This window comes from Protopterus annectens, chromosome 5.part0, assembly GCF_019279795.1.
Source record: "Protopterus annectens isolate FY-2018-M chromosome 5.part0, PAN1.0, whole genome shotgun sequence".
Lineage (NCBI taxonomy): Eukaryota > Metazoa > Chordata > Ceratodontiformes > Protopteridae > Protopterus > Protopterus annectens.
In genome coordinates, this window is record NC_056735.1 from 773,657,585 (window position 1) to 773,683,795 (window position 26,211).

The 26,211-nt window shown below is 39.8% G+C and overlaps 1 protein-coding gene across 1 annotated transcript in view; it reads right to left on the reverse strand.

Moving 5' to 3' along the window:
- The window catches only part of POGLUT3 (protein O-glucosyltransferase 3), a 573,319-nt gene that overhangs the window by 212,040 nt on the left and 335,068 nt on the right, over positions 1 to 26,211 (reverse strand). The gene's annotated exons all lie outside the window — the stretch shown is intronic.

Genomic DNA, 26,211 nt, shown 5'->3' on the forward strand with positions numbered 1-26,211 from the left:
GGAAATATCCCACAGGTTTGATTAAAGACTCTGCTTTACATAAAGAACTTTTCGCACTTTTCAACAGGCATGGCTGTGAACTTTTGGAAGTGCTACTGAGAGACTCTGAAAGACAAATGAATAGTGTCTTGTGTAATACTGAGACTGTTAATGAAAATATCAAAAGTGACTTGCTTTTGAAAGTAGACAGGCTATTTTGAGGGAAACTGAAATTGATGTTGGCATGCTTAAAAGTAAAAAAAAAAATGAAACTTGAAAGGGACTGTTTAGAGTACCAAAAGGGGACTGCATACCCACCACCCCCTATTACAGGGAACAGAAATTCTAACATGGTCAATAGTCAAACAGTATTCAACAACGTTAATGTACAATTTGATGAACAGAACATCAGCTTTAGTCAACAAGACAGCCCTTTAGGGACCCCCCCACTGAGACGCTCTCAGAGACTGAGGGACAGGGAGCAGAACAATATGAATCAAAAGATGACAGTGGAACAGGGGGGTATACATCAACATACCATCGGGGGAGGGGGACACAGAGGGGTGGAGTATGGTCAAATGGACTGAGAAGGGGGAATCAGAACAGGCGATGGAACTACATACTAATTTGATCATCACGAACGACCTTGGTGACTTTAGAATTTTTAATTACAGTGGTTTGGAGGTGAACGCAACCTGGGCCAACTTATCTGAAAGTGGCCTGACATTCGTACCCTCATCAAACATCAAAATTGAGTAAGTTTTGCTACAACTCAAACTGTTTGTTAGGAGAATTAACCTAGCTTTCTTTTTTAAGAACAATGATACTAGAAGTACTAACGAAACCATCCTTTTGAAGACACCCAGCACATTCAATCCACCACTTCACCCCACAGTGCTTATGTTTGAAAAACTATGCAAATTCAACTTTAGAGAATTTATAAGAAACAAAAGGGTACTGGATGTGAACCCAGTATTACTTAAAGTCTTGTGGATGTTTTAACTAGGTCACCGATGATTTATATCGGGGAGAACTGACATTTGTAACTATAGGCGTCCAGGACCTTTTCTCAGTTATACCTCACAAGACTGGATTAGAATGGTTTCATGAATATCTTAGAACAAACACAAATTTAGGAAACAATAGGGCAGACATTCTCAGAAACTTCATGGACATAGTATTAATCAATAATTATTTAATATTTGAGGGGCAGATTTTCAGACAGAAGATGGGTGTGGACGTGGGGGCAGCCTGTACCCCCATTTCTGCCAATACAGTCTTGTCACAATGGGAAAATACCTATGTGCTTAATTCTGGATTTAAAGATTGCTGGATATTTTATGGCCGCTTTTTGGGCGACATGATCCTATTTTGGGTTGACACCGAGTCAAAACTGCACAAATTCTTTGACTACTTACATTCTACCACCAATTTTCTTACTTTCACTATGGATGTGCAGGGGGGACACACAGTGTATTTCCTTGACATTACCCTTAAAAAGAATGTTTTGAAGAAAGGATGACTCTAACATTTACCGAAAGCCCAAGCTATTCCAACTGTTATTTACATTTTAACAGCATGCATCCTACACACCAGAAGAAATCAGTAGTCAAAGGACAGTGTGTCAGGATTGCCAGGATGGTGTCCAAGGACGATGATTTTCAAGTAGAAATGTCTACCTTGAAATCTATGTTCCAAAGAAGAGGATACCCAGATGGGTTTTTGAATAACATTTTCAGAGAGGTAACCAGGAAAAGTACACTGGGACAATTTTTTCCACTTCTAGGGAAGGGGCAAGGGACCAATCTCATGGTTGGAAATGGAGAAAGTAGAGATGTGGGTGTATTGGGGGGCTTTGAGTGTGGGTTGGTACTGCTCTTCACCAACCAATTTAACGGCCTGAAAGAACAAGTATAAAGAAGCTGGTCTATTTTTACTGTTGATAGTGAACACCATGAGTTAGTAGGACCAAAACCCAGGGTGGTCTATAAAAAGCCGCTTGCTTTAAGGTGTTATTGGAAAGATCAAATTTCACTAAACAAACGGGGAAGATGGCTAGATGTGGGAGCTGCAATTATTGTAGGTTCATGATGGAAGGGTCCTTTGTCGCAGTGCCCGGTTTTGGAAAAATTTATTTCCAAAATAGACTTATGTGCAACATTAGGGGAGTGGTTTATTTAGCTCTCTGCTCTGATTGCTTTGCATTCTACACTGGGAAAACTAAGAGAACCTTCAGGCAGAGAGTCTGAGGGCATCAATATGACATTAGAAAGGGGGATGAACATAATGCCTTGGCCAAACATGTCAAAGGAAACCCAGGACATATATTTAAATTCAGTGTTATTGACCAGGCACAACTAGGGGAATGAGGTGGTCCTGTGGATGACTACCTCGAGTTCCTAGAATTGAAGTAGCAACTTAAAACCAATGCCACTCAACCTCCAGGACTCAGCGACTTTGTTTCCATTTCTAGCTTACTTACATTGAAGGCATCTTACTATTTTGAATGAGACAGTCACCAATGGTCTGAAAACATTTCTTCTGTTCACAATGCTTACACAGTTGAAAGACAAAGTAATTTGCTTTAGAGAGGTTTTATAGTTACATTATGTTATCAATTGTGAACTGCCAACACATTATTTTAAATGAAAATGTTTGTTTATGTTGTCTAGTTTTAAAAGGTTTTAAAAGTTGATACTTGTTTGTGATAGGGAGAGGTTGAATAGTTAATTAGGTGATGATGTCATTAATTATTTGAAGCTGCCACCCACAGGTATAAAATTCAGCCTGTTGCAACTTATATTGTTCTGAAGAAGTCCTATTACCTGTGGATGAAAGCGCTCAACGTGTGTTATTGTAAATAAAGCCTTTTTGCGGCACTCGACTCTGAAGACTTCTTCCTTTCCTTTTTTAGACTCTTAAGGTTGGCTTATTTATTGCCTCCTGTCTGAATGTGTGCCTAGAGCAAACAACAAGTGGTGCAAACACCAAGAAAAGTCATCTTTTATTACACTTCAGCATTAAAAGTATTAAATAATACACCAATACATCACAGAATGCCTTCCTATACTTTGAAAATAAAATTTACAAGCATTAGACAGTCCACTACTCAGTTTCAAAATGAAGAGATGGGAAATTCATACACAAAAAACGAAAATCTAGATTCTTGATGGCCACTATGCCAGAAGACTGATAAAACAAGTTTTGAACCTATGTCAGCATACAGCAGATGGTATTAGGGGGCTGGTCAACATCCCCATAACATGGTAAGACCTATACTGGAAATGCCATCTGTGGGACACAGAAAGGCTAGTGGTATAGTAGCAAACTGACAAAAAACTCTCACATTAACACAAACAGGGTGCTATGAGATGGCCATTCCTCTGATACTCATTAAAAACCCACATCTACCAGAGTCACAAATGGCAGTGACACAGAGTTAGCACTACAAAAAGAGTTGATACTGTCAGGATAAAATCAGACTTTTCTACTTTTACAGGCAAGTCTCTACTGCAATGTTAGGAACTCTGAGTAGCATACCTCCATATTGACACACAAATACTGGATGTCCAGTAATTAAAATGATACTATGACAAAACTTTCAGATTACAAAAATACCACATCAGATGATTTGTGGCAAAGTCCTCCTCAAAGTGTATACAACTGACACTTTTCACTAGCTCCATTCAGCTTAGCATTTCTTCTCATCAGCTCTTGAGCTTGAAGGAACTGATGCCTCCTTACCAGTGAATGCCATGATGTTATGCATCAGTTTAGATTGGGACAACTAGCTCTTATTCCTGACAGCTACTCCATCCACTACAGAAGCACAATGTGTAACACAGAAAAATAAACATATGCTTGCCCATTTTACAGAAACACCAGCAGCAACCACTGGATGAAGAGGTTAAGATCCATGGGGATATACGAAAGGTAACTCATCAAGGAGGAGTCCCTTACAAATCAAATGATAAGGTGAGACATATATGTTATATCTGATATCTGAAGTCCTTCTTTGCTGCCGTTCAATTATTCCAAAGCAACATAAAAAACATCTGTGGAAGCTGGAACCAGACAAGGGACAAAAGGAGAAAAACATAGAATGCTGAATCCTGCAACACTGAAGTGTCAGAGGGTCTCCAGCTCCTTGAGTCACCATGAAAGTAATGCTTGGTGAAGATGTGAAACTGTGGCCAACTTGTTATGGCATAAATGTCCACAATGAAGTCAATTTTGAAACAGGCAATGAAAAGAGCCATGACCCTGGTACAGTAGCTGCTGACCATACCATTTCCAAAGAATAGTAAGTCATTTGATAGCAATATATATATATATATATATATATATATATATATGTAGTTATAGAAATATGGTTTCAGAGCATTCCCCTCTGTTCCTGGGTATAATGCCTATTACATCATCAGACCTACTGGTAATTATTGGGGAGTATCAGTATTTGTCAAGGATATCAATGCCTTATTTCAGATTCATTTGGACAACCGATTTGAACTCCTAGATGTACAAATCAAAATAAACAAGACTAATTACCATTTGATAGCTAGTTATACAGCACCTTCTTTGCCTCCTTCTAAGCATGACAGCTATCTTAGTGTATTAGCTAAAATTCACATTAAATCCAAGATTTTTCTACTGGGGGACTTTAAATATCCATCAATAAAATGGAAGACCTACACTACCAATGGTCGTCATGCCCAGCATGTCTCTGGCATTATAAATACTAACTTTCTTTCACAAACAGTTAGTCACCCTACTAGGGGCCACTTCATGCACATCTCCGTATCTATCATTATGCCTATTAAATTAGACCATAATTTAGTGACCATTTCATTTAAAACTGGTGGTACTTACCTGTAAATAGTTATGTGTTTAGGGACTTCTCAAAAGCAAACCTTCTTCAGTTATTTGATGACTTAAATAAATTCTGTTATAATCTTCCTCCTCAGAAGGATCTCATTGCTAAATCTGCTATCTATGCCTCTGACTTCTGCTCCAATTAAATACTTGTATTGATAAGGCAGTCCTTTTCCACACTAAACATAATGAGACATTTAAAAACAAATACCTGTGGTGGAATACTTATATAAATAATTATATAACAAGAGATAGAAAATGTTAATGCACATAAGAGATCTCATTCTACCTACCTTAAGAGCACACTTAAGCAAACTAATAAGGAGCTTAAGGGAACTATTATGAAGGGCAATAATTACACAGTAACACACACCCTGGAGGGCATTACTGTGCTTAGAGAATGGACTCTCTGTAAAATTGTTGTGTTTTACTTGCTTATTTATTTTTAAGGACTATATTATTTTTTATATATTTTTAATGTAAAATAGTTCCTCCGATTAATGTTTCAAACTTGCTGTAGTATATGTTGTTAGTGCTGGAGGAAGCATTTTACATCAGAAATATATAAAAAGTAATATAGTGCTTAAAAATAATAAGCAAGTAAAACACAATTTCACACAGAGCCCATTCTCTTTCTCACACACACACACACACACACACACACACACACACACACACACACACACACACACACACACACACACACACACACACACCACACACCACACACACATCTCTCACAACCACATACAGAGAACACACAGACACACACACTCTCTCCTCTCTCTCTCTCTCTCTACTTTCATAGATGCATACACTATCACACACACACACACACACACACACACACACACACACACACACACACACACACACACACACACACACACACACACACACACACACACACACACACACACACACACACACTTTTTATTTTACACTCACTAAATAGCAGAAACATTGCTTAGCCAGTGTAAAATAGTGGCTTAACCGATCTCTCTCATACTCATACAGGCATACATGTACATTTTACACTTGCTAAACAGCAAAAGCGCTGCTTAGTGAATGTAAAATAGTAGCTCAACCGATCTCTCTCTCACACATGCATACATTTTACCCCACAAACACATACACACACTTTTTTTTTTTAACTTTTATTTTATTTTACACTCACTAAACTGCAGAAGCGCTGTTTAGTGAGCGTAAAATAATGGTGGCTGTTCTGTTTTCTCAGTCCGAGCTACATGGTGCTTGATATGCTGCTGTGAAGTGGCAGACATGTTTTTCACCGGGCATTACTTGTACATTAATACCCTGCTGGAGAATGCTCATTCTCCAATCAGGGTACTGATGTACAGTAAGCCCATTCTATAATGTTACATTAAATACTTGGTTAAAAGAACTAAATCTGCATCAACAGATAAACAGGACACATTGGAGTGATAGATTCATATCCCAATGTATCCCTCGCCTTTGTAACACACTTTTATTACATCAATAAGAGCAGTGCCTTGCCACCTTCAAAGTAAATAATTGGCTGAGATGCCTCAAATTCCACCCTGGCCTATCTTGTCTTGCCCTCTTTGTGGTTAGAGGGAACTTCTGTACAGGGCTTTTGGCTAGGCTTGAAAGTGTCTGTAGAGAGATTGCCTAGTTCTTACCTATGAATTTAATAGAAGACATGCAGTTATTTATCTACTTGGAAAGCATTTGCTTATTAACTTTCAGACCCTCCATGCCTTGAGCAAACGCAATGAACAGTTTGTCCATTTTCTAGAACTCATGTACTTGCTTCAAACAAAATCTAAGTTGGCTGTTGCCTACAGAAAGAAATGGAGAGATGAACTGAAATTTAAGAACAATTCTATCAGCATTTTCAAGAAAAAGAATGTTGATCCTAAAGGACACTCAAGCTTTGCAAAAGACTAGATTTGTATCTTTACAAATGAGGAGCTGTAGCTCCAATATATTCCACGCAGAGATGATGGTCATCGACAGAACTGATTTCCAATAGGCAAACTTCAGAACCACCAAATGTATAGACTTAAAACAGAGACAAGAAAAGTAGTCATAACATTCAATTCCCAAGGAGAAGAATTCCCCACAGAAAGAGACAGAGACATGAGGAACCCTTAAGAAACTGCTTGATCAGGTGATCCTGGGCCACAGTCCTGTCTTCCATAAGTTCCTGCTGGGCAAGGCAAGATGCAAGTCTCCTTTCCCGTTTGGAATTCAAAAGATGTGGAAGTAGAACCCTTGGCATCACTGTGGAGCTGTATGTAAACATCTTGGTCTCAGTGGATTTCTTTCTGAGGATGAACAAAATTTATACATTACATTTATTTATATTGTTTACTGGGAAACTCTGACTGGGAACTAAAATCTATTTTCAGCAGAGGCTTGAAGAAACAAGCTTCATGGTTACATGCACAAAGCTATTATGGCAATGTGCAAAATATGTACTAAAGCAAAATATTTATAAGGTTATAATGGATACATATCATGACTTAAGCAATGAATTAATTACATTGTGCAAAACGCATACATTAAAGTTAATCTTTCATAAAAATTAATACCAAGAGAGTTTTGGTGGTTGCACTGTTTAATATGCATACTTTTCAAGGAACTTTTTATACAAAGATAGCATTGAAATTAGGCATTCATGTAGTGAGGGGGTAATGACTACTGGGTTCCCAGGCTGGGCTGACATAAGTGCGAAAGAATCAAGAAAGATTGAGCGATATATCATTGTGTAGTGGAAAGGAGACCTTAGACAGGGATAGAGAAAACGTCAGTGAGAGACAAGAGAGAAATAAAAATGTTTGAATGACAAGTTAATGAAGAATATATAGCAGAAGAAATGCAGGGGCCTGGGGAAGCGAATGTGGTGGTCAGAGAGATATGTGTTTGGATAAGTAGTAGACAGGGACCTTGTGAAGGTCAGTGATATATTAAGGGAACATTTGCATGATAGTTTAGAAGTGAATCTCCATAGGTGGAACTGGAGGGAGAAGTTAATCAGTCAGGTTATAGCAGTAAAATTTCTATAGTTGGTGGTAGCAGTATGCTATTGTGAGGGGAGACGTGAAAGGAAGGGGAGGAGCTAATCAGGTGCTTCAGAGTAGTGACATTTTCATTTGCAAAAAGGATGGAATCTGGATACTGTTTAAAGGTTTTTGGTGCATTTAATTAGTGGAGGAAGGTTGTGAGGGAGATCCACTGTTCAGTGACTTGGTAAGCATGTAGTGAGCCCCCATGAGAGCTGTGTGAGGAAGTCACATTTGCTGGACATTTTTCAGATGAACAGAGTACAAGAAGGGATATACCAGTGCAGGACACTACTGAGGGAGGGTCAGGTTTGTAGTTTGTGGAGGAAAGTTGAGGTTTAGTCATTTTGGAGCTATACTGTGGTGCTCTGTTAGGAATTCTGGTAGCAAACTTTACAGGTCTGTTGTAGGATTGCACAAAGTTTGTGAAATATGTTGTCTATAGGTTTGTATAGATTGCTGAGATATATGCCAGGGTAGGGATAAGATAGGCAGTAGCAATGGCCTTCCATACCTGATCAGACAAAGATTTTTTGGATTGATAAGGCATACCTAATTTTTGGTTGGTCTAATAGGTTCATAGATTCACAAGTGACTACTATGGAAATTACCCTAAAGGGCCTTTTTAAGCCTAGCCAAGCCTCCCAATTATATTTGACAGGTTATGACACCACTCATTTTATAGGGGGTATAACTTGGGTATGAATGGTTCAACATTTACACGTTTCCTCTTTGTACTAGGAACATAGGTGGCTGACCAGGTGAAAATTTGAAATTTTTAATCCACTGACCCAAGCTGCATTTGAATAAGTGCAGGGAGGAACTCTACTTCACACGGATGAGAAGTCTGTTCCAGAGAAAGGATAGTCTCTGAAACACATGCTTACCTTCCAACATGGCTTATTTATGTTACAGACAAGTTTTTATTGCAGGTCACAAGATTGGGTGTTTATGCTGCTATTTGTTTTACAGCTGTGAACAGGTTCATAAGGGCTGGATCAGAGTCTATGTATGTCAGGCATAGATAGCCCCTCAGCAGTCTGCACAAGGATATGGCTTTGAGGCAGTCAGCATAGGACATGTTATCTACACCATGTATTCTATTTTGAGAGAAACCTCTGAGGATGGTCCAAATTTTTCATCTGCCTGGTCAGGCACATAATGAAGAGGGCATTGTATAGCCTTTTATAATTTCTCCAAGTCTTTTGGGTTACTCATACCATGACGGGAATGGACCCAAGTCAAAGTACAATTAAAGTTCATGAAATTAGTATTGTTGCAATCTTTGATGTCAGCCAAAAATGCTCTCTGCAGCACCTGCAATGTGCCCAGTAATGACCCTTTCTACAATTCGTACGGGGTTACATGTATTGGTAACATATCTAAATATGACTGAAGATTTTTTTATAAGACCCATTGCTCCTACTACTATTGGAACTGTCTGGGTATCTTTCTTCCATATAGCTCTCGTTTCTGCCTGAAAATCCTGATATTGTATGACTTTGTGTCTCTCTGTACGTAAGACACTGTAGTCACTGAGTGTGGCAATTTTAATGATCAATGCTACTTTTGCCTTCTTTTCATGGACCACCATATCTGGTTTTCTAGCATCTATCTTTTGAACTGTTGGTAATGGGTGATCCCATGTGATGTAGGTTTCATCATTTTCTATGACACTTTGTGGCTCATGCCGCCAGTGTTTTTCAGCCACTTTAATACAATAATGTCTGCACAATCCTCAGTGCAACAGTCTCATTATTATGCCTTTCAGTATATAGCCCTTCTGCCATTAGTATGTCACAACCAGCAATGAGGTGTGCAATTGTTTCCATTTCTGTTTTACAAAACCCACATTTGTCTGCTTCTTCCACATGCTCAATGGACTTTGTAAACCAGCGTATAAGTAGCCCACTATCTTGGGCTGCCAATATTAACCTTTCATGTCTTGTTTTAAATTCGCCTCTCCTTAACCATTCCTGCATTTGATCCTGATCAACATAAGGTTCTTCCAGAAGTTTTCTATACTTGCAAATATATTTATGCATTTTCCACATTTCTTGCCTTCTTATCTGGTCCTTCACCTTATATTTTTTCTTTTGTTCTTTGGCACATTCAGTTGCTACCTGATTTTTATATACTTCTGGTTTGATTTCCATTCCTGCTTGACACCGGTATGCTTCTGCTAGACTAATCAGAGAAGTCATTTTAGGTTTAATCTCCTCCTGTTTCAAAACTTTCAATACATTTGGGTCTTGTGAGGTCAACAGATATGTGTGCAGTCCCATGATTGCAGATCTATACATGTAATCAATTTCAAGGAGGCCCATCTCTCCTTCAGAACAGGGAATATATAATCTTGTTATGCACTGATTTTTATAAATCATCTGATGAGCATGAAGCATCCTTCTTGTTTTCCTGTCTAATCTACCCAACACCTTTTGGGGCCAGTCAATCACTCCAAAACTGTAAGTTAGGACAGGAAGAGCAAACTGGTTTATAGCTTGAATTTTATTCCTAGATGTCAATGTTGTTCTCAAGATTAATTTAATTCTTCTAAAGTATTCCTTACTAAGTTTTGTTCTCATTTGTTTATATTTTATTGTTGATCCTTCATCACTTCCCAAATATTTATACACTCCCTCTTGCTCAAGTTCTTTTACATCACATTCTTGTCCCAAACTGATGTTTTCTTGGTTTTTGCAGTTTTCCTGCTTTAAAGGTTGCTTTTGCACATTTACCAAGACCAAATGACATTCTTATATAATCTGAAAAAGTTTTGACAACTTGCAGTTGTGCTTTCAGTTCCTCATGTGATGAGCTATACAGTTTAAAATCATTGACAAAGAGAAGATGAGAAGTCTTTACACTTTGTTGTTTTCTATAAACCAGATTATAGCCATGGCCTAAACTGTTAAGTAGACAGCTTAATTGGTTAAGGGCAAGGCAGAACAGCAACAGTGACAGAGAGTCACCCTGGAATATCCCCCTTTGAATTTTTATCCCTCGAATAATAATTTGTCCTTTATCATGACTTAATTGCAAAGTGGTCTGCCACTGTCTCATGGTCACTATAATGTATTCTATCAGTGCAGGGTGGATCTTATACATTTTTACACACTCTTTTATCCATGAATGTCGGATACTATCATCTGCTTTTTTACAGTCAATCCAAGCCATACTTAGATTCTTCCCCTTTTTACAGTTCTCCACTATGACTTTCTTTAACAACAAATGATCCTTTGTTCCATATGACTTTCTTTTATTGCCCTTTTGTTCTACTGCCATAATTGAGTTTTCTTCTAAATGACTATAAACTGTTGGCATCAATTCCAGTGTATAGTTTATACATCGTCAGAAGGCAAGTTATTGGTCTATAGTTTTTAGGGTAGCTTGCAGGTTCACTCTTAAGTAGGAGCATTGTTTTTCCTGTTATCCAGGTTGGTATCTGTTCAGGGTGCACATATAAATAGTTCTTACTTATAGCTAAATCTTTGTGCAAAGATGTTAATACTTTTAAACCAGAAGCTAGGTACTGCATCTCAGCCTAGGGTTTTCCAATTAGAGGCTTTTCTTAATTTTATTTCAATTTCTCTAGCTGTTACTTCATCCCATTTCATATTCTGTACCTTTAAACTTCTTATTCTTCCTTTTACTTATTCTATCCATTTAGCATTTTGTTATGTTCCACAGGATCTTCATAAATACTTCTCCAAAATGTATGTATTTCTTCTTGTTTTGGTGGTCTTTCAATTCCTTTTACCTTGTTTCCCAATTCTCTGTAAAGCTTTTTTTGGTCATCAATAAATTGCTTATTTTGTACTTTTCCTTTATATTTATCTGTGTATCTTCTAAGATTTTCTGCCTGTGCTGAGATTTTTAGCTTGTTTTTTGAACAGTGTATGATAATTCCTGGTCTGTTCTAATACACATTGCTTTTATTACATCTATATATCTTAGTATTTTTGTTGATCTGTTCCCTCTTCTTTATTCTTCTAACAGTGACACTTCTTGTCTGAATTGCTTTATAGTTTTCTCTATTCAATACTTCCATGATGGTATTAGATTTCTCCCCTTTTTTTTCTTCACTACCCTGTATTCTTGTGCTAGAACTTTATCAGTTATTAATTTAGCTGCACAATAACATATCCTATTTACATCTGTTATATTACATGGATCTCTATTGACACTCCTAATTACTGTGTTCATTTGTTTTACAAACTTCTGACTTTTTGGGTTTTATTGACATTCTGCAGTCTATTTCTTTCATTGGTCTTTATATGACTATCTCTATTAAATCAAGCAACTCTTCACTTAGCTCGTTTTCTTCTAAACTGAGGGCACATTTTTTGTTTTCCATTTCTTGTCGGCATTCTATAGAAAGTACTATAGCATTTTCCTGTAGTACATTCTCTTCAATTTCATCCTGTGCCATCCGTTGCTCTGTCATATGGGAACTCCACCGGCGTATCACTCTTCAACATTGACTGCGTCAGAGTTTCCACAGTTTCCTGTTCCTTCCCTTGCTGTCCAACTTCAAGTGAATATTTACAGGGTTTCCTGTGGAAGGCATCAAAATATCTTCATATGGCACCTGACAGATTGCTTCCTGTTCCACTGGTTTCCCCTTAATTTGGATATCCATTGCTCTATTCTGTTTTGGTGCTTTCTGAATTAGATTTTCTACACTGAATGCCTTACTTAGCAGATACTCCATAACATCAGTTTCTGTTTCTTTAACTTCTCCATTACTAATCTCCTTTTCTACATTTCTTCTTTGTCTACTTATTTTTTGTATTGTAAAGTTTACCATATCTGGATTCCTTTGCCTGTATTTCTCTTCAAATATCTTTGGTGCTGCTTTTTTTGTATTGGTTCGTTTCGCTTTTTCCTTTGCATAAATATTACACCATATTAAATCTCTTTTTCTTTCCCATGTCCATATTTCTTCTTCAGATGTCTCCGGATCTTCTTGCTTCTCCTTGCTTTCTGGACTCGCTCCATCTTGCTGTGATGTAACCTGTGTTAAACCTTCTACACCAAATCCTTCACTTTGTAGGAACGCCATAACTTCAACTTCTATTTTTTTTTAACTTCTACTTTACTAATTTTCTTTTCTACATTTCCTCTTTGTGATATTTTTTTATTGTGAAGTTTTCCATATCTGGATGCCTTTGCCTGCATTTCTCTTAAAATATCTTTGGGGCTGCCTTCCTTATACTGATTAATTTGCCTTTCTCCTTTGCATAAATATTGCACCATATCAAATCTCTCTTTCTTTGCCATGTCCATATTTCTTTTTTATACTTTTCAAAAATCTCTAGGTTTTGTTGTTTATATTTTCGCACTTCCTCATATGCTTTTTTTTTCAAACAGATCAAAGTTTCTTGATCTATATACTGTTTTTTCACAAATCTGTTTTATTAATGAATACAAATTTTTATTTGAAGCTTCTGACAGTTTTTCTTGAGGAAGTATTTTTCTTTCCTCCAGTTTAATTGTTTTGTATATCTTATGTCTGGAAATGTTGGGCTTTTTGCATAATAGTAACACTATATAATTTCTTTCTTATCCTCAATAATCCACTTTATCGTCTTTAGGGCTTTTCTTTGGCCTATCAGTTTTTGTGATTTTTGTGGATGACTACTTCCTTCTACAATGGAGATGAGTACAATGGGGCCATTGTACTTTATTACTGGTCTGATGAGAGTTGAGTACAATGGAACAATTGTGTTCATCAACAGTATTTCCAAGTAGTTTAAGTGTAAACTAGTTGAATTAATGTACCAACAAACAACTGAAGGGAAAGTGAGTTTAGTAGTGCTGATGTTATCTCAGGTGTGAAAAGCATACGTTTTGTTTTTGGGGGAATAGGACTACCTGATTCCACAAGCCAGGATTGATGAGTGACTTTCTGAAGTTCTGAGACAGAGTGAGCTGAAAAGATGATGGTGGAGTCATCTGTGTTCTGGATCAGAGTGGAGTTCGTTAGTGCATTGGGCAGACTGTTGATGAATATACTGAAGAGAAGTCATCCAAGGACAGATCTTTGAAGGATACCAACTGAGATGCAGAGGAATGTGGAGAAGGCATGTAGCTATTTTACAATAGGAATTCCGTGATGATGGTAAATGCTAGGTGGAGTTACGAGGAAATGATAGGTTAGTGGCAGAAAATAGGAGGTTAAGGATACAACAAGAATTTTGTTTAGTGGAGTTGTAACTGGTAGGTTTTATCTAGTTTTGAGGTATAGATATTCAGAAAGAAAATGCAAAAAAAAAAACAAGTACTAAGTTGTTCCAGAATGCAATAATAAACATGTTCAGTCAAAAACTTATACAACAATGCAGTTTATCTTACTCTAGGGTGCGGCAGCTGGAGGGAGTTCGATTCATTTTGGTCAGGGAATGGAAAAGTGATTTTAAAAATGGAGCCAACACAGCTCTATTAGCTGAAGACCAACAGAGCTGAGGGGAGGGTTAACCCGGTAATACAATGGAAACTACAGTTGTGTACACTTACCATAAATGTAGATGTTCGAGTGTATTCACTGTTGCAGTCATTACATTTGGGTAATCTGCTTGCAGGTTGACCTCAGTTGGCCTGATTAACAAAGTCTTAGGTCCTGCGTCGGTTGCTGTCCCTTCTTCCATGACGTCAGGTCGTCAGGGGTATAAATCATGCAGCCGACACCATTACATCAGTTTTTCTTGCCACAGATGTCAGGTGCCCCCCTAATGGGGAGCAAATAAACATAAAACACAAAGGTATACCTCCAACAAAAAGCAAATATACCAAAAAGGCTTTTAAGCATAGTAAAGGAAAGTAGAGGTATAGTCAGAAGAAGTTAGGGGGCTGGAGGGTGGGTAACCAGGATTGAATTAGTGAATACACTCGAACATCTACATTTATGGTAAGTATACACAACTGTACTATGTTCTTCGTGTTTCACTGTTGCAGTCATTATATTTGGGTAGATTCCCAAAGCTATGGTTGGGAGGAGGAGTTTATATAGCATTAGGGCCAGCTACAAGTCCCTGCAAGACAGCAGTGGCAAAGCCAGCTCTGGATTTAGAGAAAATTGGCAAATGATAATGCTTGGTGAAAGTATGTACAGAACTCCAGGTAGCAGCTTCTAGGAAGTCCCTGGTAGGAACACCTCTGAGAAAGGCTGCAGAAGTAGATGCAGCCCTGGTGGAGTGAGATCTGATCCCTGGGGAATAGGTTTTCCATGGTGCTTCTAGCAGAAATGAATGCAATGGCTTATCCATTTAGAAATGGTTTGTTTTGAAATAGCTTTCCCCTCTGCCTCTGCAGCAAATGCTACCAGCAGTTGTTCAGATTTTCTTCGAGGTTTAGTTCTGTCCAAGTAGAATCTAAGTTGTCGGTGAACATCCAAGGAATGCAGAATTCATTCCCCTTTGTTCTGTGGATTGGGAAAGAAGGTTGGCAAATGAATGGACTGATTAAGAGCTACACTGGATACCACCTTGGGCATGAAGGATGGATTAGTCCCGAGTGACACCCTGTCTGTATGAAAGATGATGAAAGGCTCCACTGCCATAAGGGCCTGCAATTCAGATATCCTTCTAGCTGAAGTGATTGCTAAAAGGAAAGCTGTTTTCCAGGAAAGAAAGTTTAAGTCTGCAGTAGCAGCTGGCTCAAAAGGAGGTAGAGTGAGTTTCTCCACTACAAAGTTAAGGTCCCAGGCAGGGGTTGGAGCTCTCCTGGGCGGTCTCAAATTTTTGGCCCCTCTGAGGTATTGCTTGAGCAAGAGGATGACAGAAGAGGGGAGGTTCTATGTTATAATGTGCTGAAATGTCTGAGGTGTGGATTTTAATGGAGGAAAAAGACAGGCCCTTGTGAAGCATCTCAGTTATGTATTGCAAAATCTGAGGTGAATGGGGCGCTGCTGTGCTCAACCCTTGAGACTGGTTCTAGGCACAGAATCTTTTCCATTTTACAGCATAAGATTTTCTAGTACTAGGCCTCCTTACCTTAAGATGACATCCATTACAGGTTTGCTGAGGAATGATAAGGGTGTGTTTAAGTAATGAGCCAGGCTGCAAGGTTCAATGTTGGAAGCTGAGGGTGCAGAATCTGGTTCTCCTGCTGAGACAGCAGGGAAGGGGGTCTGAGGCAGGTGCCATGGAGATAACTGTGATACATTGTGCAGGAGGGGGTACCAGTGTTGACGTGGCCAGTCTGGAGCAATCAAAATCATTCTTGGTTTGTCCTGTTTGACTTTTAGTAGAACTTTGGAGAGCAGAGTCAGTGGAGGGAAGGTGTAGACTGATAGGTTTTTCCAGCTGAAGGACACAGCATCCACTTTCCAGGCTTGGTTGTGGGGAGTCCTTGTGCAAAACTTGTCCAACTGGTAGTTCTGGGGGGAGGCAAATAGGTCTATGTCTGGGCTCCCCCATTTGCTTGTCAACATGTTGAAAATCCTTGGTTCCTGTTTCCACTCGTGTGGATCCATGAGGTTTCTGCTTAGTCCATCTGCCAGTATATTTAATTTTCCTGGCAGGAATTGAGCTTGTATTTGCACTTGGTAGCTCAAGGCTGTGTTCCACAATGCCATGGCTAGTCTGCAGAGGGGGTAGAAATGTGTACCCCCCTGCTTGTTTATGAACCACATAACCGTGGTATTGTCCGTCTTTACCATTAGTTGTCCTGGAAGAATGTAGTCCTTGAAGGCCGTCAGAGCATTCTGTACAGCTAACATTTCTTGTTGATTGAAATGTAGGTGCATTTGACTTGGGTTCCATTTGCCCTGAATGCACTTCCCTGTCAGGTGAGCCCCCCATGCATAGTCTGATGCATCTGTTGTTAGGGTTTGGGTGGCAGGGGGTAGTGTGAATGGTAGTCCCTTGTTTTGGTGGCAGGCCTCTGCCCACCAGAGAAACTGTAGGCAAGGTATGATAGGAATCATTGTTTCTAGGCTGTGAGAATGTTGACTCCATAGGCTTTTTAGATACCACTGTAGTTTCCTCATATGCAGTCTTGCATATGGAATTAGAAGAATGCAGGAGGCCATGAACCCCAAGGCTTGCAGTATTTGTCTTGCAGATAGCAGGGTTTTTGTGGCCACTTGTTTGAAATAGGTTATCAAATTAATTTGCTTTTCTGGGGTGAGGCAAGCCATTTGGGAAGTTGTATTCAAGCTTGCTCCCAGGAATGTAATTTGTTGACAGGGAACCAGTTGTGATTTCTTTTCATTTATGGTGTACCCCAGACAAGTTAGAACCCTTTTTACAAACACCAGATGATTCAAACGTATGCTCTGGCTTTCTGCCTGAATTAGACAATCGGCCAGGTATGGGTATATTTGAATACTTCTTTGCCTGCAAAATGCAATAACTGGAGCTAGGCACTTTGTGAATACCCTTGGCGCAGTAGACAAACCAAAGGGCAGTGCAGAGAACTGATAATGCGTGTAGCCTGCTTTGAAGCACAGGTATCTTCTGCAAGATTCCCTGATTGGGATGTGCAGGTATGCTTCTTTTAAATCTAGTGTTGCCAACCAGGCATCTTTGCCTAGCATAGGAAGTAACTGCTGAAGAGTCAGCATCTTGAATTTTGGAATCTCCAGAAAGGTGTTTAGTCTAGACAGGTCCAGGATTGGACGCCATGATTTGTCTTTTCTGTGTACCAGGAAAAGTCTGGAGTAGAAACCTTGTCCCTTTTCCTCTTCTGGTACCAGTTGAATAGCCCCCATGCTTAGGAGAGAAAGTACTTGTTTTTGAACCTCTGCTCATTGATTTGGGTGCAGGTCAGGCCATCCATTTGGTATTGGCAACATGTGGAAATGAAAACTGTATCCCTGGGAAACCATATTTAAAACCCATTTGTCCTGGGTTATGAGTTCCCAGTTCTTTGCATGAAGAGCAATATTCCCCCCCAAAGGGGCGTTCAGTAGATAAGTGCATTGAGACTGTTTACCATAGAAGGGTGTCTTGTTTTTTGTCTTTGCTGTGTCTGGGTTTGGCTTGTGAAGACCTGGAAGGGACTGGAAAGGACCAGTTCTTAGTAGGCCAGTGCCTACTAAATCTAGGAGGTTGCACTTGTACAAAATCTTTAACAGTTTGCATAGATTTAGCTTTATCTTCCATCTTTTTAAGAACTTCTTCAGCCTTGTTGCCAAACAGGCAGTCCTGATTTAAAGGAGCATCCAACAATTTAGCTTTAATATGATCAGGCAAAGATTGCTCCTTAACCCAAACATACCTTCTAAGCACAGACCCAGTAACAGCAGCCCTGCAAGAGGCTTCTAAAGAATCAATACCACATTGCAAAGTATGTTTTCCAACTTGTTCAGCAGAATGCATTAAATCCTGTAAATCTTTATTTTCCACACAGTCAAGAATCAACAACATTTTCTGTTTAAGCAGTCCACTAACATGTTGCTGATATTTTAACATATGAAATTGGCAGTTTAAAGCTCTGATTGCTAAGGTTGCTGAAGTATAAACCTTTTTACCCCATCTATCCAGCACTCTGGAGTCTCTATCAGAAGGGGTAGGATTTTTAGCAGTAGAAGCCTTAATGCCCTTGGGCCCCTGGGAAATAGTCTCTGGATCTGCAATAGGATTTTTGAAAAGGAACTTGTGGGACTCAGTAACCCTGTAGTATCTGTCAGGTTTACTAGGAACAGGAGGCAGGGAATCAGGGGCCAAACTGGATTCCGAGAAAACATCATCAACAATTTCTAGTACAGGAGGAATAGCCAAAGGCCTATGCTGAGGTAGAAGAAGGAAATCCCTAAGCCTCTTCTTTGAATCAGAAAAATCCTGGCTTTCCAGTGAAAATGCTCCCTTAACGTATGTAAGATTTCCCCAAAAGAAAAATCCTCAGGAGGAGAAGCAGAAGGAATAGAATCCTCTGCATCAGAATCCTCATAAGTAGGTAAGGACAAATCCAGGTCATCAGAACAGTCAGAATAAGCAGAATCCTGATCGGAAGATTCATAATCAAGTTCAGCCCTAGGCCCCTTGGGGGGGGGTGACTACCACTGATTAGAGTTATAAGATCTTCAGCCATTTTTATCATTTGTTTTTTTAGGCATAGGGGCCTGAGCATGTGGCCTGGGTGTTGTTTTTTTTTAGACATGGATCGAGATTTAGGCCTTAGTAATGAAGGAGGTGTTGATTTGATATGCAAGTCTGTAGGCCTGAATACACCCTCAGAAGCTGGTTCTTGCACAGCAACTCTGGACCCATCCAAGGTAGAGACATCCGCAGGTTCCATAGTAGAAGTATCTCGCGGCATACCAGACTCTGAATGGGTCTCAGTAGAGGCCTGTGAATCAGAACTAGCGGGCATCAGGGGCTGCAAAAGCACCTCACTGAGTACCGGCGAAATGGCGACTGACTTAGGAGAAGTGTCGTCGGCAGTTTTGGACCTCAGCGGCCTGTCTCTGTCTTTATCTTTGCATTTTTTTTGGAATCCTGATAGTCGGATGGCTAACCGACATTTCTGGATAATTAAACCAAGAACCGAAATATTTAGAGGCAAAAATATACCAACGATGGATAGTGAGCTGATTAAATAAAGCACAAAACCGACAGCAAGGTACATCATGGTCAGGGCCTAGGCAAGGAATACAGTACAAATGAAAATCTTTATGAGGTATTTGCTTTCCACAAGTAATGCAATTATTAACTTTTACTGACATCGGTAAGGAGCAAGAAAAAGTTTCCCCAACGGGGTACTTTGCTTTAAGTTGAAGACTTTGGTTCTGAAACTGAAAAACAAAAATTTCAGGAGTCGGCCGACTGGCACTTGTGAACTGCTTCTGCTTCGGGCACCGCACGGCAAGAAAGACTAATGTAATGGCATCGGCTGCATGTTTTATACCCCTGACGACCTGACGTCATGGAAGAAGTGACAGCAACTGACGCAGGACCCAAGACTTTGTTAATCAGGCTGACTGAGGGCAACCTGCAAGCAGACTACCCAAATGTAATGACTGCAACAGTGAAGCACAAAGAACATCATAGTTGTTTTTGATGGAAAAGCATTTGAGGGGGGAGCAATCTATGAGGTAAAATGGGCAGAGGCAGAAATCAAAATCATTGTCACCCTGACTGCTTGAGGTGAGTCACAGCTATTAATCTTATTTTTATGGGAGCAAGATTTGCTTAGGTCTGCCAAGTCTGCCAAAATGCTGCTGTTCCAGCAATATTTTTCCATAGTTGGAGGCTGGTCGTTGCTTCAGTATTGTTGTTTTGCAGGTTGGAAAAGTCACAGCAGAAGACTGTGGCTGAGGGGATGGCTTTCACCAGAGAATTTTGCTCTGTTAAAGTAGAATTTGCTCAAGTGTTAAATTAGATTCAAAAAAGAAATGTAAAGGTTTGTGGATTGGGGGTTACAGGAAGGCCCTCCAGCAGTTTCAGCTGTACAGCACAGTCTACTCTAATGTAACAATGGTGGAAAAAAAGGAAAAAACCTGTAAGACATAAGTCACCTGTGACATATCACAATGGCATTCTTAGGTTGGACAAACACAGCGACACACCCATCCACAACAAACAGCCTTGAAATATCATCAGGACGAGGCTCAACAGTCACAGCCAGAGGAGGTAACACTGATTGATGCTCTGAGGGTTATTCTCAGTCTGTAATGATGGTTTCTTTTTCCATGAGAGACTGGTCTGGAAGACATCTCAAGGTCAGAAAATGCTCCTAGTGGCCCCTCTACAGTGGTAAGTAACTGCTCCCTTCTCGGGAGATCCTCAGCCAGACCCTGAAAGGTCTGCCAAAAGATGACATCCTCCTGAAAGGGTTCATTCAAGCTGTCCCTCTCCATGCTGATCCTTAAAAGATGAGATTCTCATCCTAGTCATACTGTGTAGGTATGCACCCAAGACTGCAGCCTTAGGATTAACATCAACACAGTCAAAATTAAAGTAGACCACAAGGAAGCTCATTGCAGAAGTCATGGTCAAGGTCTTATTCACTTTGGACATCACCTCTAGGGTCAAGGATGCACAAAAGAAAGATGTGGAATATAGACAGGTGAGGCAAGACCAAGGAATGTAAGCCCCACTGTGGCAGAAGACAACACTCTCTTGCCCAACTTGTTCAAGGCTGTACACTCACCAAGTGGTAAGACCGTAGAATGTTGTGGTCACTGGGATCTATGCTGTACAGAAGAAATCACATAGGAGTACAATCCAAAATATTTAGAAAGGATCGCTCACTTGGACTTGTTGAGGACATCCACCAGTTGGGAGCTGTGCTTCCAGACTGCATAGATGGCATCTTTGAAACTGGACTCCTGGTTGGTGGGGGTGAGGAGGATGATCGAAAGCTTTTCCTCCTTTGACAAATACTCATTAAGCTATTTATGTGGAAGCAGAAAGGAGGCCATGCATATACTCCAGGAGAATAATTTATGTATATTCAACTATGAGTTCAAGTTGAGACAATAATGTGCTGAATGCATGCATTTCAAAATGAACAAGCATCTGCCAACTGCAAATGTTGACTTGCATTGGTGGTGGACTGCTGCAATATGACAGGACTGAGCTACACAGAAGGAATCATGAGTCAGCAGACAGTGTGTGTAAGCAGTTGTCTGCAGTGTACCATGGGCTGCAGCAGCCTATCAACTATATGGAGAAATTGGCCAACTAGAATTTCCACTTCTTACATCACACAGGTAGGAAAGGAAGTCTTTCTAAAATATATACTGTACTTCTAAGCAAGCAAGACTGCAAATAATACCCAGCATGCAAACATCTGTGTTACTTGCATCTTCTGACAAATTCCTCTTACAAATTACAAACCCTAACAACTTTTCTGGCGATTTTTTTTTACTCCAATCACATTGCCAGAACATGGAACTCAATCCCCTAGAACACACCAAATCACCTACAGTTCAAATTTCTCCTCAGATCTTACCTATCTAATTCTTTGCCCTGCTCCTGCCTTACACCTAGCTGATCCCCACTTCTTACTGCCATCTTTATAGGCTTTCCTTCACTACACCACACTCCTGATCTTTACTTACTCAACCTGATAGGAGTCTCTCATACCCATCTATCTATTTTCCCCTCCTACACTCTCTCTCTAGATCCAGTCTATTCCTCTGTGCCTCATCCTTCTTCTCTTTCTTTCTGAACTTCTCTACTATATCCTGCTCTAAGTTCACTTCTCTTAGTTTAATTATGCCTTTCAAAATAAAGTAAAATAACTACTTCCCTCCATCCTTCTCTTGTATAGTTATCTGTTCTATCTTTTCTTGAATATCTCTATTTATATCTTGCTGTTCCTTGTAGCTTATGTACTGTATAATTTTTGATTATGTTTGGGGCTTTCCCCCCGGACCTCCTCTGAAAAGGGCTTGTGCCCAGTTGGACTAAACTTGGGCAGATTCAAAATATTCCTTCAAACAGTACATAACTATGTTAGCAGTCTATGTGACACCACTCTTCAGGAATTAAATTCAAATTCAGATCGTAGATTTTATTAATGGCTTCTTTCTCAGCATAAAATGTTACAGTTTTTGTTTTTTGTCTTATGTTGATGTTTTGCAATTAAAAAAAACATCAGATCTTGGTTAGGGAAATGAATAAATTGATTATATGTGGGTGGTTGTCTTGCCATGACCCCAGCATAAGTGAATTTAGTTATTACTGTCTTTTACTGGTCCTTGCATCTGACCTGTTAAATCACAGAAACATCAGGCTGGTAATCCTGCATAAAGTATAAATACAAAAACAATGGTTACAGCACACCTGAACCAGGTTGAAGAATCTACTGCTAATAACCATAGGCCTTTAAGTGCACATACAAAATATGTGCCCTTGTTAAGTAGAAAACAATTACTATTGCTAGAAATTGAAGTGCACAGTCAGATTAAAACAAGGATTTAATGTCTGGCAGCCCACCTCAGATTTCAGAATAGTTATCTACAAAGTGAATGTCCAGTGTTTTTTCTTAAAAGAATCCACAGCAAAGGTCATATAGCTCTATGAGTAACTGATTCCAGCTATCCACCACCCTCTCTGAAAACCAGGTCATGGATCTATTGATCTTGTACAAAGTAAGTCTTAATTTCAAGGGCTCACTATTCTGGATATTTAGCCCATAATAATCAAACAGAAACTAATTAGAGGAGACTTTAAAAACAGTAATAACATCTCCTCTTAACCTCCTATATTTCAGGGAAAATAAACTCAAACTAGAAAGCCAGCTCCTCCGTTGTCTTTCAGCCTTTTGGTGAAGACAGATTTATATCTTTTCCATCAAGGCTGAAAAGCATTTGATGTAAGGAAGGGGCAAAAGGATGCTGCAGTATTCCACTTTCAATTGCACATACCTGCTGTAAACCCTGACAATAATTTCTGTGTTTCTTAATTAAAGAATCTAATTAAGAAGCTAACAGCTGCAGCATACAAGACAGATAATGTTAATATGAGAAATGAATGACAACCTATGGTCCACAATAATACTTTGGTCCTTAAACTCCTTTTATTTCCCCAGTTCACTATTCTGGGTATTATGTGGTGTTTAAGTTTGCCTTCCCATACTTCTGCTTAAATCTGCTTTTATTCAGGTGTAGGTTACTACATAAAGACCAAGATCTGAATCTATCAATCCACTCCTCAAAATATACTGCATTGCTGTCATTAGAAATGATGCAGTCCACTTTTATACCATCAACACAGGTTGCATAAAAGATGTAATCATCATTTATTAAGCAGCCATACATATAAATGTTAAATAAAGAGGGTGACAGGACAGATCTCGGAGGAAAACCAAAGTTATGTACTCCCCATAACGACTGATCTGTGTTGTCAATTTTCATTCTTTCTCAACTGATGCGTCTCAGATCTGACCTCGGATCCAGCTTGGCCACTTTCACTAGATTCTTGTATCCAACTCTTGAGCGCTTCCATTACCCATAATGCCATACTAGCCAAACATACTTCAAATAGAGTTTGCTGCCCCCAGAAAAAAGAAGTTAAGTACTCACCGTAACGTTCCATCTGTGTTGTCGATCTTTGTTCATTCTTGATGAATGGGTCTTGGTTCCAATCCTTGGAACCAGCTTGGCCATTATACAGCTCACACCATCCAAAAAACTCTTGGTAAGACTCTATCCATAATGCCCCTCTCTTCATTACCTCAGATTGAGTTTGCAGACCATACCAAGAGTGTACACAGAAACTGTAAGCAGAAGCAATGTCCAAGGTAAAACCCTGAAGAAACCCAGGAAAAGGGTTCGATCCCCCATGAAATCTACAGCAGGGGGATGGTGGGTGGGATGTCAAGAATGAATGAAGAACAACAACACAGATGGAACATTATGGTGAGCACATACCTTCTTTATCTGATGTTGTCAATCTTCATTCATTCTTGTGAACAGGGCAGAGTCCCCAGCTACTTCAGTTGTTGGGTGGCCTTATGGAAGGATATTCCTGAGAACAACAGAGCCAAAGGATGCTCTTCCACTGGAGACCATATCCAATTTGTAATGAGTGACAAAGCTATGAGGCATAGACCAAGTTGCAGCTGCGCATATTTCATCCCTAGAAGCTTATGAATGAAAACCAGCTGATGTGGCAATTGATCTGGTAGAATGCGTTTTAACAGGTGCAGGTAACTTTTGGTTATTATGTTCATAAATGAAAGTGACACAATATCTCAGCCATTTCAATAAGGTCACTTTTGCTACAGCTTTTCCCACCGTTGGGCCAGAAAATGAAATAAACAACTGATCTGATTTTCTGGACTCTTTAGTTCTTTAGTCCTACTAAGGTAAAAATGTAGTTGCTTATGTACGCCCAGTAAGTGTAAGCAACATACACCTTTGTTGAAAACTTGGGGAAGAAAACTGATAACTCAATAGTTTGATTAATATGGGATTCAGAGACTACCTTAGGAAGAAAGGAAGGGTCAATCCTCAACATCATCCTGTCGTTATGAAAAATTACATACAGGGGTTTCTCACATAATGCCTAGATCTAAGAGACTCTTCTGGCGGAAGTGATAGCACCTAGAAAAAGAGTTTTCAAGGAATTTAAGATGGCAAGTAGCTGCTGGTTCAAAGTGAGACAGTACTTAAGATTATAAAACCAATGTTAGATCCCATGGAGCTACGGGATCTTTGAATGGAAGTTTGTTAGACATACAGCACCTTTGAGAAATACCTTGCACAGGTGATGGAAACTTAAAAAATGGTCGTCGTAGCCATTGTGAAGATTGGAAATGGCTGCTAACTGGACTCTAATGGTGGAAGCAGAGGCTCCTTAGTCAAACAGGGGGGCTAAAAATTGCAAAACTTTTTCAACATGTGCTGAAAAGGGATCAAATTGTTTTCAGAAGTCCAAATTGAAAATCTATTCCATTTACTGAAATAGAGTCTCCTGGTGGAAGGCCTATGGGAAGCCAGAAGAATCTTTTGTACTGGGGAAGTTATATTGTTCTGCCTGATGATTAACAGAATTGGAGGAACCAAGATGTGAGCTTGAGAGTGCGTAGATCGGGATGCACCAACCCCTGCAGGTGAGACAGCAGGGTCCAGAACTCACGGATGGTGAATCAAGTGAGGCCATAGAAAGGGGAACCAAATATGCCTGCGTGAGAAGCAAGCAATGAGAATCACTTTGCTTCGCAACCTTTGGGCTTTCTTTAGAAAGAAGGGTATGAGGGGAAAGGGAGGAACGGCATAAAGAAGACTTGAGGGCCAAATGAGAAGGAGAGTGTCTCTCGGGGACTGCCCCTAAGGGGGAATTATGGAAAAGTAGCTGCTGCACTTAATTACTGGGGAGGCAAAGAGATTGCATCAAGGCTGGCCCCATCGGCGAAAGATTTCCTTTGCCACGTTGGGATGGAGACACCACTTGTGAGGCAGTCGAATGTGTCTGCTCAATTTATCTGCTATCACGTTGGAACTCCCTGGGATATGCATTGCCACGAAAAGGTGGTTGGAAGATATCACCCACTGCCACACTCTGAGAGCTTCCTGGCACAGGGGGTGGGATTTGGTTCCACCCTTTTTGTTGCTGTACCATACTACTGACATGTTGTCTGACTGGATCACAACTGTTCCCAGAGGAAGAGCAGATTGAAAGGTTTGCAACACTAGGAGCACTGCTGTCATTTCCAGGACAGTGATGTGCAAGTTGGTCTGTTGTGGAGGCCAAGTGCCTTGAAATGTTCTTCCCAGATAATGTCCCCCCCACCCCATCTGGGAGGCATCTATGATCACTATGGTCTTGGCTTGTGGGAGAATAAAGGGACAACCCATTAGGATTTCTTCTGACTACATCCACCATGATCGATCCTTTTTGCAACATTGTAT